The sequence below is a fragment of the Callithrix jacchus genome, chromosome 16 (genome assembly GCF_049354715.1).
Source record: "Callithrix jacchus isolate 240 chromosome 16, calJac240_pri, whole genome shotgun sequence".
Classification (NCBI taxonomy): Eukaryota; Metazoa; Chordata; class Mammalia; order Primates; family Cebidae; genus Callithrix; species Callithrix jacchus.
Window position 1 is genome coordinate 75,181,666 of NC_133517.1, and position 15,695 is coordinate 75,197,360.

A 15,695-nucleotide genomic window follows, 5' to 3' on the forward strand; every position below is an offset into this window, starting at 1 on the left:
GGGAGGACCCAGTAAGAGGTAATTGAATCATGGGGGTGGGTTTTTCCCATGCTGTTCTCGTGACAGTTAATAAGTCTCATGAGAGCTGATGGCTTTACCAAGGGCAGTTCCCCTGCACATGCTATCTTGTCTGCCACCCTGTAAGATGTGCCTTTGATCTTCCTTTACCTTCTGCCATGATTGAGGGCTCCCAGCCATGTGGAACTGTTGACTCCATGAAACTTCTTTTTCTTTATAGCCCAGTCTCTGATATCTCTTCATAGCAGTGTGAAAATGGACCAATACACTCTGCTTCCTTCTAAATATTGGCATCATTCTAGCCCACAGTAGCTGATTCAGATGCATATAGCCTACAGCACACATGTGAAGAAAAAGTTGTGTGAATCATGCTACGTTTTAGAAGGGCCTTTGTGAGTCAAGTCAAGGAGTCAACATACAGTCAGTAAATTCTTTTGCAGAATTGGTGGGGAATGTAGATTAGGAGAGTGTGAAAGGTGGGTGGCATAAATATTGAATAGAGAGAGGGAAAAAATTCATCTGTTTAACAGCTACAACTGAAGATGATTCTGTTATTGAGGATACAAAATACTAGTTACTCCTGTCTCTCTTAGCGGCACTTTATAAGAAGAAACTAAAGAAACTGAACCTTTCTCGGATTAATATGAGACATTAATAATGATTAAAACTTGGTGAAAGTTTCTTTTCTTTTTTCTTTTTTTTTTTGAGACAAAGTCTTACTCTGTGGCCCAGGCTGGAGTGCAGTGGTGACATACAACATTGGATGAATTTTGAAAAAACAGTGTATATGCATTCTTTATTTTTTATTTATTAGGCTATTTTGCATTTTTCACCATTATAAACAATGCCTTCATGCATATGCTTGAATATGCATATATAAATATATGTCTCAAGCCACATCTTTAAATATTCCCCCAGAACAGATTTCAAAGCCTGGATTTGCTAGATAAAAGCACATAAATATTTTAACACCAAAATAAATTGATAAAAAACATAGTCAATACACACACGCTTATATAGTATATATATATACATACATATACCTTATGTATACTACATACATATACTATGTATATATAACATTATATATATTATTAATTAATACATATGTATTGGGTTTTATTTGAATTTCTTTGCTTGAGAGCGAATGGGTATCTATATAATATGCTTATTTGTGAATTTGATTTGTGTTTGTCTGGTATAGGTTTTAAAATTATAAACAAAGACTACATAAAATACATTTTCAATATTGTTGAAAGCATTTTGCCAGTCTGGGTCGAGAGTTTTCAAATGTTCCAATTTTTAGTTTGGCTCTACTGCCCCTCTAGCCTGGGTGACAGAGTGAGACTTTGTCTCAAAAAAAAAAAAAGGAACTTTTTAAAATCCTGTGATCAATACCCTGATGTGTATATTTTATCAATAAGTAAAATATGCTATCGCTTTTTATACATTTTGTATGTCTTGGAAAAAGAAAATATTAAAAAATATGTAATTTCTATCTATATCCCCAAATTTTCTTTCCATCATCCTGACATATATGTGATGTTTATTATATATCATACATATTGTTTCTTCCTTTCAGTATAAGAGAAAGAAGGGCGATATGCATTAAAAAATTTTTATAATGGTTAATTCTGAGTTTAGGTTTTGGGTAATTACAATTACTTTCTTTGCCCTTTTCTTTTAAAATTTTCAGTTCAATTTTATAATCAATAAGAATAAATAAACTAAAAAAAAAAAAATCCAAAGGCTCAGAGAGGTAGGTGGCCTAGCCCAGCTGGGGCCCTTCTCTGGCAGGCAGGCCCAGTGCATGTGCTCAGTGGACATGCCCCCAGCATGCTGAGAAATGGTAGGAAACATGTATACACCTCTGGGTCATTTGTGGACAGTCTTATAGGGACCTCCTTTGGCTCAAAACTGCATGTTGTAGAAGTAAGGTCTGGAATTCCCAGGACTAACAATCCAACAGATTGCAAATGAAACCAACCCCATCCCATGGCTGAGAGATGAGAGCCACGCATTGTAAAGTTGCTAGATGGAGGTGGAAAGTAGTTGCAGATTGTCTCGCTTCAGTGGTTTTGAACAGTGTTAACAATCCTGTCTAGAACAGTATATTCTGTGGTCAATATCCTTCCTTTTTGTGATTGTTTTACCTTTATCCATTAAGAAACGTGTGACAGAGCTCTGCTCTCTTTATGGCACTCACAATGTGTAGACAGTAATATGGAAAAATAGAGTCTGGGTTGGGTTCCAATGTCTGCCATATGCTGCTGTCTGATATTTCCCAAGGAGTCCCTTGGGGTGGAGTAACGAATGAGTGTTTTGGATGTTAGTGAATAGTGAACAACAGAACACTTCCGAGCAAGCTTGTAAAAACTCAGCCACTGGGATGAGATTCAATAATATAGGGCTAATATTTATATTCTGGGAAAAGAAGAAAATAATCTTTCATTGGACTTAAAAGGAAAGATTTTATTTAGCTAGGCAAAGAACATTGCATATTTCTTATTATTTTGATTAGAATGATAATACTTGGTGTGTTTAGCTTCTGTGCTGGAGTGAGCATCACACAGAGCTTCCCAGCTTGAGCACTGCCTAAATATTATTTGATAACAGGGATAGATTTAGGTGTCCAAAGATAGGTCACACCTGATACAAATGTAATAAATTATAAGAGAGCATCATTTACAAAGCAAAAACAAAAAGTGACTGAGAGATATGTTAAAGGGGCATAATCCCATAGTCCCATAACATTCCATTCAATTAGTTCTGTTAGAAATTCATGACTGACTCAGGACACAACAATTTAAGTAGGGCAGAGGGGATGTGGAAAGAACTCAAAGAAATATGCAAAGATGATTCAAAACATGGAAACAGCCCAAAAGGATCTATCTTAGATATCTGCTGATAGTGTGACTGAACCTATCTGGGTATCTGAGTGTTCTCACCTGTGGAAAAAAAGTTGAAATGAATGGTGGGCTTTGCTGGCATGAAATTCATATCAGAATTGATGACTTAATCACTTCCCCAAATGTTTCCTCTGTTAATACCACCACAATAGGGCTTAAGTTTTTGTACATATATTTTAGGAGACATTCAGATCATAGTAAAACTGTAAACTTTAAATAGCAAAATGATTGCTTTAGATGATATATTAATAGAAATGCATTGAAATGAAAGGTTTTTGGAATGCAGTGGAAAGAGAACCAGCTTGACACACCCAGTGGTAACTGAGGAAACTGAACACAAATAGTTTTCTTGCCCAGCTCACTGGTTATATTTATTGGAACCTGTTGGAATATGTTGAGATCTGATATGGAAGTAAAAATTCTCTTTTAGCCAGAAAAAAAAGGACATCTTATTAATCCACATCTTAACAGACCATTGAATTCAGCTTCTTTCTAATCTTATTCCCCTTTGTTGAGTAAGATTAGAATGCCTGTTGAATACCAGGCCACCTTCTCTAAAATTCTATTATAATATTAGGGGGATTAATCTTCCAGCTGGAGACTGCCTTCCTTTTCCTTTTTACCAAGGGTCAATAAGAGGCAAGGATAAAAAATAAGCAACACAAATAAATAGATAATGCAAATGCTTATCTAAAAGCCTGTCTCTGCAGAGTATAATCATCTTCAACAATTATAGCTGAATGTTGGAAAAGTTTGAGATAGTTCTATCACCAAGTCACTAACCAATTGATAGTTCATGGACTTTGTAAATGTATCCCATAACTTCATAATTAACAAATCCAAACTAGAAATAATTCCTTTCCCATAATATTTGTTCCTGTTTTTATATTCCTTTCTTTGCGATGTGGGACTATGTTACAATCCAACTTTCATTTTTGACCATCTTCTAAATAAATATCTTATCAGTCTGCACAAGGCAACATGAGGGCTCCTGTGTCAGTTTATCCATGATGATCAATTGCAATAATATTTATACTGGATCCTTTCTGTCAGATCATACCCCGTCTCACTCCAATCATCTACCACAATCTGGAATATATTCTATTCCCGAAATCAAAATTATGTATTACTTTCCCTTAGAATCCACTTTTCCAGTTTCAACTGGCAAAAATCAGGTCAAAAATTGACTATTCTGTAAAACTTTCTGAATGTCATCCTACCGCCTTTAATTCTCATTTCTACTGGTACACTGGAAACTAACCAATGCAATACTATACCCAACCAGCCAGCTCATATAATTTATCAAGTTTACTCAAATCTCTATCTTCATCTACTTATAAGGTCTGCAGCCATTCATGTGAGTTGGATTGGCAAGGCTAAAGTGAAGTGTGTGGAGTTTTGACGTGAGAACATGAGCACTTTCAAATCTTTCTTCATTCCCTAGCTTTCTCTGCATCAAAGCTTCTCTGTTCTTGGCAGGCCCAGACATAGCGTTTTGCATTGAATCTCTGGTCTGTCTTTCTGCCAGCAGAGGGGCCCCTCGCTCTGCATGGGTTTCAAGATCCAGCCTCCGGGAGCTGGGCAGAAACTAGTGAATGTTTTCTAATTAGCTGTTACAATAGCAGAAGAAAAGCTGGCCAAATGACCTTTTGCAGAAATCTTTAAATATAGTTGAAACCATCAAGATTAATATTAATCATTATACATTGTCTAAATAATTAAAATGAACAACTTTGGCAAAATTTTTAGTCAGCAAAATTTGGAGATAATCTTAAAATAAAAATGCTAAAATGTCGGCAAAATCAGAAACAACTTTTTAAATAATTCCAAAGAAATCAATATAAAATGACATCCCCACATAAGAAATGATAAAATTTTAGATTTACTCATAAGCAAAATACATTTAGGAGAAAATCTGTCATCCGGTAATCTTCAGGATTGACAAACTAAGCATCCCTTTAAAAATGCTTTTTAAAAGTTTATATTAATTAAATGTATTCAAGAGCATTATTTTAGTAATGTGATTATACAGCTATAAAAATATTAGTCATCATTAAAGAGAATTTTCGTAGTTTTGACTAAGTTAGTTTTTCAACGAACGATGCATTGATGAATTGGCTTTTGAAAGGTTGACTTTCTTCTTTGTGTGGGAAAACCAGAGCCCACGAGGGCAGAAAATATGCATGCTTATCATAGAACTGGGGAAGAACAACTGAGTACAAACCTATTTACTTTCCTAGTGTAATGTATTGTCCATGTTGCTTCTTACAGTGGTAAAATATGAGAAGAAAATTTTTAGATAACAGGAATGAATAATTTCTAAATTGGCAGCAGAGTCTATGGAGACTTAAAGAGAAGTCGAGTCAAATGAGAGAACAGAAACAGAACTCGTGGGTCATCTGTCAGATTTACTTACTTTATAGATTAGAAATAAATTAATAAATATTAATTTAAATTTCGAAAGGGTGGCTCTTCCAAGGCCAAATACTAAATTTCTATGGTCGGTTTCTCTCCCTTTATCTCTCTCTCATCCTCTGCCTCTACTTCATCTAGGATGTCAGGATTCTCTTAGAGCTGACCTGAGTGGTAAATATTTGCTTATCTTTCATATTTTGCCTAACATCTAGGTTAATGCTGCCAATGTCAAGCTGGTTTTGGGGCGCCAGATGTGTTCTCTTCCAATAAAGTTTAGGATGTTGCCATATAAAGCTGCTCTTTCTACACTGCCTGATATTTCATCATTATCCTCCTCACTTCAAAATCCGGGAAAGGTAAGCAACAATAATAATATTTATATTCATTTGTCATTATGTAACAACTATGTGGTAAGTGCTTGAAATGTCCTATCAAGGCAATAAGTCATATGGAGTCCCCAAAATAATCAGCAGGCAAAGAACATCCTAAGGCCTGAAAAAGCCCCAGTTTTCTGACCACAAAACTACGTACACCATGGGAATTTCCACCACACTCTAGGCAGAGCTGTATGATATAGTATTGGGTTTTTAAAGAGTCTTAGGAGAATCTCTAAAGGTAAGGATGATATTGGAATCATGGATGAAAAATATTGAAACTTAAAACTTACTTTCAACGTAAGAAAAATTAGCCCAGGGAACACATTACAACCAAGGGGGCCTGAGTTCAGACAGTAAGTAATGGTAACATTCAAGTCTTGCTATGTCGATTTAACTTTATATAGTACTATTAACATTGTGCGGTTTCAAAGAAAACTCTCTTACTGGAATGTTGTTGAAATGATGGAGAGTTAAACATTCATGGAAATTACTGCATGCGGATTCTGTAAGGGCTTCTTCCTTTATGTAGATATTTAAAGGACCTAAAGCTTGTCCCCTTTTTAGTATCAGTTTCTCCAGTTCTTCCTGGCACTACAGACTCTGATAAAATACATGGGAACTTGATTGTTCTATGTCTCTGGTGATATCAGTGTGTTAAAGGAAGTAGCCTACTGTGAGCAATGCAAGCCAGGTGCAAAAGCCCAAATTAGCTGTTGAGTCCATTTGTTGCAGAATTTTGAGCTTCTTTAAATGACAGTTTAGTCTATGACATTGATTTCATATATTGCAAAATTTAAAGGTAGAGAATATAAATGACTACTTCAGGGGGAAGAGGAAATGTTAATTTTTGCCTGACTATTATGTATTAAATACTAAACTGACCATTCTGAACACTTGTTTAACATCAACCTTAATTTAGAAAGTAGTAGTATTTTCTTCATGTTAAGGGTACAAAAGGAAGAATTTGTCCAAGGTCACATGGCTTACAAATGGCAGGGCTGTGTCTGGGAGTTCAGATCTATTTTATTTAGTAGTTATTTTCTTACTAGCATACAAAACTCTTGACAAATTGAACATTCCTTTAAAATGGGTCTACCAAGTACTTCAGGAAATCTCCTAACATTTTATTCAAAGGGCGCTGCTTCTAAGAATAAAGAAAGCTACAAAGCCTTCCATAATTCTATATTCCAAATATTTCTGTTAGTGAAATCAGTGTTCTGAGATCATGATTGAGACAGCACATGCAAAATAAGGTCATAATAATAAAATCCCCCTTTTATTAATTGAAATTCCATCTCAGTGAAAGCCCAACCTGAGATGTCGGGCTTCTGAATATATTGAAGGACTGTCGTCTGAACCAAAAAAGAAAAAAAAAATTGAAAGGAAGAAAGAAAAAAAGAAATAAAGAAAATGAAAAAAAAAGTTTCAAACTCTTCAGTTTCCTAGACAGACTTGGCCGTGGGTGGGAATATAACTAAGAATAAAAATTTGATTTTCTGATTCTCTTTTCTATGATCATTCCTTTGTAACATATTACTTCCCTCAATTACCAAATTCCAGAAATTTGAAATTGATTCTCATTTTAGACTTTGTTCTTTTTCTAATTTAATATACTCGATGCTTTTTTCTCCAAAAATAAGTTTCTTTAAAACAAATTACCAGTTACAGTGATTACTATACCATAGCTGCAAAAACTAAATGAAAATCTAAAAATTAAAAAAAAAAAAATCCCCACAACACTACAGCAACCATGTCAACAAAGGAAAACTAGGTTTTCTGACAACAGGGAAAATCAAGTTTAATTTCTAAGAACTTTAGAGTTCTTTGGATTTTAGATTTCAATTTGCAGAAATAAAGGAGAACTGGTTGTTTCAGACACACTATCCAAACATAAAGATAGTAGTAAAAGGCAGAGAGGCTGTAAAGTCCCTAGAACTAATATTGTTCTCTCGGAGTCTGGCAACACAGGGGATTCATAGATGGGCTTTGGGGAATTTGTGAACAAAGTACTTGTATCAAATGGATAAGTGTGTGTATGTTACACATATATACAAGAATGCATGTATCTTTCAGAACAAGAGTGCTCATAGTTTTATTCAGACTTCCAAAGGAATTCATGGTAGTTATTTTTACAGATTTTTAATTCAGAAACACAAATGTGCTCTAAGGCTTCGTCTCAGTCTGAATTCTGTAATTTTTAGGTAACCTTTTTTTTATTTTTCCAGAATAAAAATATGAATGTTGATAATATTGAGTGAAGTTTATTTCAGGGAAAACCACAAAGGGTTAGAGATGCCTGCTAAACCTTTAGAAGAGCATGAAAGAGATGAATTAGATGAAAGAAAAAATATATACCCTGAATTAACCAAGTCTAAAATATTCACAGACAGAAGCCTGGTTTGAGCCAATCCTATATTTACCTGAAAGCAGTCCATTTGGCTGATAATTATGAATCATCTTCTGCTAATCATATTTGTTTCAAGTGTAAGTCTTATTCTCATAGTAGTGGTTCAATAAACATGATCTTATTAAACTCAAGAATATAATCTTAAGCCCCTAATATTATCAGCATAGCACACCTTTGCTATTTCCTCTTGGAAATAAGTAAGTGATCAAAGGAATCCAACCTCAAAAATAGGAAAGGCTTTCTTTCTTCTACCCTGCCAGAAGACTTCCCCTCCTAAAGGATTGCACTGAAAGTAGATTCCTCAGTAGCCATTCCTTCCTTGGACTCTGGATTCTCAGGCTAAAATATTATCCCTTTGAGAACTCTATGGATCCTTCTGTATGACTGCTATTGATACCTTTATTTCCCAAAACATATGTATAGAAAACTATTTTCATGTTTGGCAAGAAATATAATTTGATTTTAATTTTAGATTTGTTTTTCCTTAGTGTGTGACCAACCTGAGACCTTATATTTCCAAGTCAGGATGAGAATTAAAGAATATTTTGATCTTTATTTTCTTAACCATCTCTATGGGGTTAGTGCTCAAAATATCTCTAATTTTCCTTTATTTTATTCTGTTAATAGGAGGTTGTACATTATTCTGATAAAAGTTGAAAATAATAAACCCATATTTATTTGAATTTAGATAAGTACATATTTTTTATTAACATATTCAGTGGAATAGATCAATACCTGTAACATTGACAGGTACTGTGACAAAATGAAGACACAAAGTGAATTTTAGCTAAGAGTGTCATTTTAGAGGTGTTCTTTATATCAGATCACTAGTTCCATCACCCATCTTACCTTATATAAGCTACAATCCTCCCCTAGTGTATCTACCCAAATCAGCTAACCACTCTTGAGAAAGAAAATATATGTCAAATTGTAAGGACTCTCTAATGGTTCCTGTCCCCACACATTCTTGGGAATGAAACCTTTTCCTGGGTGGTAAGTCAGATGAAGACTAAAGTTCAGGGGAAAAGGCAGAATTTAAATGAAGACTGGCAAGTAGTGGAATCCACTATCACATAGGGGCCAAACCTGGAGAGCAAATGAAAAGTGAGGGAGTAAAGCTAGTGGGTACAGAGATTACCAACTGATTGAATGGTAAGAGCCTATTTCTCGAACTGGTTTTGAACACTTTTATTATCCTCTTTTCTAGAGATTACTCTCAGTGCTTTACACAAAGAAGGTGTTCAAAGTATATCAGCTATATGTTGTTTCCTTAAGGTAACAACGTATTCAATGATTAAAGCATCTCCACCAGTGATTTCAAAGCATAGTCATTCCTCTGATGAGATTTGGTGACTCACTGTAAAACTCCAGGGTGAAATTATGCTTCCAATATGATGGAAGCTTTTTCCATCTGCTTTTTCTATGGAGACATTCAGTGTTTTGAGTTTATGTGCTGCATGGCTGATATGGAGATCCATGTACGCTCTGCTTTGCCGAACTTTCTAGAGCAGGTCCTATTAATGATGTTGCACAAACATGTCAAATTATATGTGGTCATTTTGTAATGAAAAATAAATGGTAGGGACTTAACTAAAACTATAAATTACTCAATACATTTTACTTCTGAGAGTCACCAGAGGCTTTTTTTTTTTTTTGGCCATCAGTGGTTTGTTTTCAACTAAAAGTAGAATGAAGACAAGTGCCCATTTCTCTGGCAAAATACAAAATTGTCATCAGTTCCATAACAAATCATATTGGACACAGATATTGGTAAGCAGATTCCAAAAAGTTACTTGGTGACATGTTCACATGTCACCAAACATGTACTTTAGTTATGACATTAAACACTAATTTTTTTCTGCAGCACCTAAAAGAAATGAGGGATTCACATGAGTATCAGAAACTGTTCAACTAAAAAAGTAAAATTGAGAATATTTTAATTACTCTAATACTTGCTTAAATAATTATTTCCATGTCCTGTGTGTTTGATTATGACAATTCCTGCGTGGAAAACAGCCATGTAGACAAAGTGATAAATGTGTCAGGAAATAATGGGTTAAGATTTGGCATTATAAAAGCCACAATCTTGCCCTAGTGTATTCCACTGTACAGAGAGAAAGAAAAATAAATCAATATGTATAAATCTATAAAATGATATGTTTCATAAAACATAAAGTCAGTGGGGTCTTACATGAAAGTGGAAAAAGAAAAGTCAGTGATACTTGACAACTGGAGACTGTATATTAGGAAAAGTAAATAGGGTTAGAGATAAATTGCAAGATTATGGCTTCATGGGTAGAGATTATGAAAATATTTTATGAAATTGTGGCTCTAATCTCTAATTTAATTAGTCTTTTCTTTGACTTTAGGGTGGTGTCAGGGTGGAGAGTGAACGCAAACTTACTATATAGCTGCACCAAGCACTGTCCATAAACTGTGTTGCACAACGTCTTAACCCATTTGGGCTGTTATTAAGAAAAAGTTGTAGACTGGGGAGTTTCTCAGCAACTGAAATTTATTGCTCACAGTTGTAGAGGCTGGGAAGTCCAAGATCAAGGCTACAGAAGATTCAGTGTCTTGTGAGGGCTCACTTTTCATAGACGGTGCCTTCTTGCTGTATATGGGGGAAGGGGTGAGCAAACTCCCTTGGCCTTCTTTCATAACTTATCCCTTATTAAAGGGCTCCCCGGAAGCTCCACCCTTTAACATAATCACCCATCAGAAGATCCCACTTCCTAATACCAGAACATATTGGTGATTAGGTTTCAACAAATGAATTTTGGGGGAACATAAACATGGACCATAACACACACACACACACACACACACATACACACACATCTGTTTTACTATTTCTCAAATATGTGTAGATGCCTCTGGGATTCCTGCAGACTCATTAAAGAATCCATTATTGTTTTCATTTTTATTTTATCATTTTCTTAATGAATGGAAACAATGACTATGGTCAGTAAAATATGAAGGAGGTCTGGAAATTACTGATGTAAAAGATAGTTGATATTTGTTAAGTACTTAAAGTAAGTGCTCTTCTTTTGCTAAACATTTGTCATCTATTAACCTAAAATCAAAAAGGTTGCAAATAACAATTCTGAATATTGGTAAACTACCTAATAATATGAAGAAATAGAATTAAGTGATGAGCTTTGTGTTTTAGAAAGGTAATATATGTAGAAGTTGGAAGTAGGACAAGTATGTAAGGACAATATCTAAATCTAAGCATGAGGATTTGAAAGCTAACAGCAGCGTTGGATATGAGAGGACTGGAATGAGAATGTTTGAGAGACTTTGTGATTCAATCGTTATGGTAGTGATGGAAAAGGAAGCCATGAATAGATGTAAATGGTACTTGAATGTACATAATACAACAATGACAGTGACTTGAGAAGGGAGCGAAAGATATGAGATGAGAATGAGTTGGTGTAACACTAACATCTGTGTAAGCTAAACTCTTTTCCCCATCTGTATTATGTGTATTCTGGCATCTTCAGTTGATTAAAACCATTGAATCTCAGGGTAGGACTGGAACTTAGAGGGCCTCAAATCTGTTTTTAATGTTAACCTACTGGCTCTAGGAAGCAAGTAGCATAAGGTCACACCCTCTTCAAAATGATAGGCTACAGGAGTTTGAAGATTGATTGGTGTTCAATCTTTTCTTTTTCAGCCTAAAATTTCTTTTATTCTTAACGCATCTGTCCCTTGAACACATTTGCCATCTGAAACACTATTTTACAAAGGAGTGTCTGATATCTAGACAGAGCTAAAAGTGGACCAATTTGATTGATTGTTGAGATGTGTTTGGTGAAGTTAGGAATATTTAAGACATCTTTCCTACACCATCCTATAAAATCAGTTTGCTTTTCATTTTTAATTCTTTCTGGACTTAAAATGAAATGCTTAAACATCAAAGTACATATAAAGTAGAAATTAAAATTACCTGTAATTACCACTAAAAGATCATTGTGTTTCCCTTATCATATTTAATGATAGTATATGCAAACTATATTTTGATGAAATTGATTTTTAAAATCACTGCATCAGATAGCATATACTTGAAATCCATTTCTAAAGTATACAACAGTCCTTTTTCCATAAGATTTTTCTTCATGATAACTTATCTATTGTTCATTGAAATTACCTTTTTTTGTTAGAGTATTATTTGATGATTACCTGTTTCCCTAAAATGTTTAGCCTTTCCATCTTTCTAGAATATAAATTCCGTGTTCTTGTCTATTTTATTTTGTGTTGCATCCCTAGACCCCCCAAACAGTGTCAGGCACGTATGTACTCTTTACAAGACAAGGCCATTATATTTGCAACTTTCTATTTCATATTTTTAAATATTATATGGAAAGTATTTGTGAAGCAGTCAAATATTCGATTTATAATTTTACAAGTTATCTAATCATCATTAAACATTTTCTAATGTTGAATATTTAGATGCTTTCAAGTGCTTTCTATTAAAAAACCATTTTATATAAACATCATTACAATTAAAGTATTGGTAGCCCCATGACTATTTTTAATACAAATTTTTAGAGGCAAAGTTATTTACATAAAGGTCATAGATACTTAGGGCTTGTAATATATATGACTAAATTTATTTTCAGATAAAAAGACAGTTTGTATTCAGTTCTGCATACCTATGATAGAATCTTCTATACCTACCACATAATTATTTCTAATTCTAAATAGAAGTGTGTATGATATCCTGCTATCGAAATTCTTCCTGTAGAATACTTGTTCAGAAAAAAGACAAACACCATTTTCTAAATTGTAATGGAAAAATGCAGTAGAAGTGATAGCCTGGTTGTAGAATAAGCTGCACTTTGAACAAGTCAAATTTAAGAAGGCAGAGAAAAAAATGTAAAATATAGATAAAAATTACGTATTTGGGACCCAGTAGACAATCACTTGGTTAGAGTAGAAAATTAACTTGGGAAATAGTATGAGACATAGTTGCCTTGACTGTGAAAAAAGAAATTAAATTAATTTCTTCTGTATACTGTTATGATTGATTTTCTACCTAAAAAAACCCATAACAATAATTATAGATGGAGAAGTATTCCACAAATCCTAACCATGAATTACAATCAGGTTGGTATTTGTTTTTCCATGGCAATGATGGCCTCCCACTTTTTATATGGCTATAGCTACCATAGTCTTGCAATGGTAGAAATTTCTTACTATCCACATGGAAATACAGTAGCTACAAATCTCAGAGAACAGGTACTCAAAAAACAATCTGAGTTTTTTGTAACAATTTTCCTACAGCGAATTTTAAAAGCCACAGAAATATTGGAAATAGAATTGTGTGTCAGTTAAGCTTCTTTATCTCTAGTTTGACAGTAAAGGAGGAGTTCTGGGTTTACAGGAGCCTGAAAGTCTAGAAAAGATTAAAAGCTAGTGTTTACTTCTGTTAATCTCCCTAATCAGCAAGTACCAGGTTCTCGTGTAATGGAACTAAGATTTCTAAGGCACTGCTTCTAAGTAGGAATCACACTGCATTGGATTAGCGATACCTAGCTCAGAAATGGTGCCTGTGCAAAATGTTTCATCTAGCTCTCACGAGAGGAAAGTCAGCTACTGTTTACAAACAAACAAACAAACAAAAAAGATAAAATTGTATCCTGAACTTAGAGCCATGCTTTTCAAAGTCTGGTCTGAGGACAACCTGATTTAGACCTGGAGCAATGGTTCTGAAATTTTGGTTTGAATCAGAAACAGGAAGAGAGTTGTAACACCAGCCCTTTTCAGGATCCCATCCTCAGAAAAATAGTCTACATTTTGGACTATTGTAAGATATCAATACAAGTGTGATTTATAGTATCACACTTTGAGAAATACTGGTCTAAAGTTAACTGGGGTACTTAGTTCAAAGAGAATCAACACTTTCTGATTCATCAGATCTTAAGCTTGTCCTCAAATTTTAACAATTTAGAAAATACACCCTTGACTTATACTAATGCAAGTCGTCTTTCATGAAGAGGAAGTTTCTTTTTAAAAGGCAGCTCAGTTTTCACCTTAAAATCAGTATGCAAGAATGCATTATTAATTCTGGGGGATGCCTTCAAATCATAATATTTAGAATAAATATTAATCTAAGTTGATTAAGATTAATATTTTTTGATTTAATAATCTAAATTAATATTTAGAATAAATATTAATCAACTTCACACAAAGAAAAAGTTTATGTATATATTTTACATTGATATTAATATTTTAATATAGGCCTGCAACTCTGCATAAGTCATTTAAATTATTTGATCCTTAGTATTTTAAGGCAAAATGAGATATTTGAATATTATTGCTGGGAACTCCAGCTTTATTGTTTTTTAATTTATTTTGTTTGTTTTTCAAATTATTTTAAAAGGAAAATAAGTTAAAATTCACTTTATAAACTGTTTCTCATTACTAAAAAAAAAAAAAACAGATTTGATCAGTAACAATCAACTCTTGCTGCTTATTATAATCACATGGGGAGCTGTTAAAATAATATCGAGCTTGGGCCTCACACCAGACTAGTTGAATCAGAATCTCTAGAGATGTGATCCGTTTATCAGATTTCTTTTATAAGTCTCTAGATGATTCCCGTGAACAGCCTGTGTTGAGAATTGCTGGTATGGCTTATTGGCAAGACAACTTTTGGTTCTAAGATTAAAATTTACCTTCTGCATTGAGCAATGCTTCCATTTCTATCCCAGCTAAAGTTTGGCTTTTTTTTTTTTTAGCTGTATAAAATGCTTCTTTTTTCTCTATTTTCTGGAAATAGACACTAATTAAAGAGAAATATCCAAATCAGTATTTCATAAATGACAAAGTGCAGTTCTATGACAAAATTTTTAGAAACCTACTATTAGAACAGTAAAAACTAGAGTGAAACAGTTGATTTTTCCTCAAAATCATTTTTTTCCTTTTGTCTGAAATAACATTTTGGTTTTATTTTATTTATTTTTATTTTATTTATTTATTTATTTTTTTGCGACAGGGTCTCACTCTGTCACCCATGCTGGAGTGCAGTGGTGGGATCTTTGCTCACCGCAACCTTCGCCATCTGGGTCTGCCTCCCAGGTTCAAGTGATTCTCCTGCCTCAGGCTCCCAAGTATCTGGGGTCACAGGCACAGGCCACCACACCCAGCTAATTTTTGAATTTTTAGTAGAGATGGGATTCACCATGTTGGCTAGGCTGATCTTGAACTCTGTATGTCAGGTGATCCACCTGCCTTGTCCTCCCAAAGTGCTGGGATTACAGGTGTGAGCCACTGTGCCCAGCCTGCTTGTGAAATTTTCTGACCAATGAAACTCAAAGGTTTGAGAAGCATTGACTTAAATAAATGAACCAGCACCCAATCCTACTTTGACCTGCAGTGATTAGAAAATGGCACTAAATGTAAACTGTTCTTATTTATATATTGTTCTTAAATATGGTCGTTATTTGTTGTTCCTATTTTTTCACTTCACAATACATTAGAAGAACATTTTTATAATAAATGCTACATATAACATTATTATATTATATAGCATGATAATATTCTATTATTAATATATTTCAG

The 15,695-nt window shown here is 34.1% G+C and overlaps 1 long non-coding RNA gene across 2 annotated transcripts in view; it reads left to right on the forward strand.

The window, feature by feature from the left end:
• LOC144579768 (uncharacterized) overlaps positions 1-15,695 on the forward strand; it is a 656,332-nt gene that overhangs the window by 555,373 nt on the left and 85,264 nt on the right. For both annotated transcript variants that reach the window (XR_013528135.1, XR_013528134.1), the window contains one exon: positions 5,555-5,698. This is a non-coding gene — a long non-coding RNA (uncharacterized LOC144579768). The remainder of the gene's footprint in view (positions 1-5,554; positions 5,699-15,695) is intronic.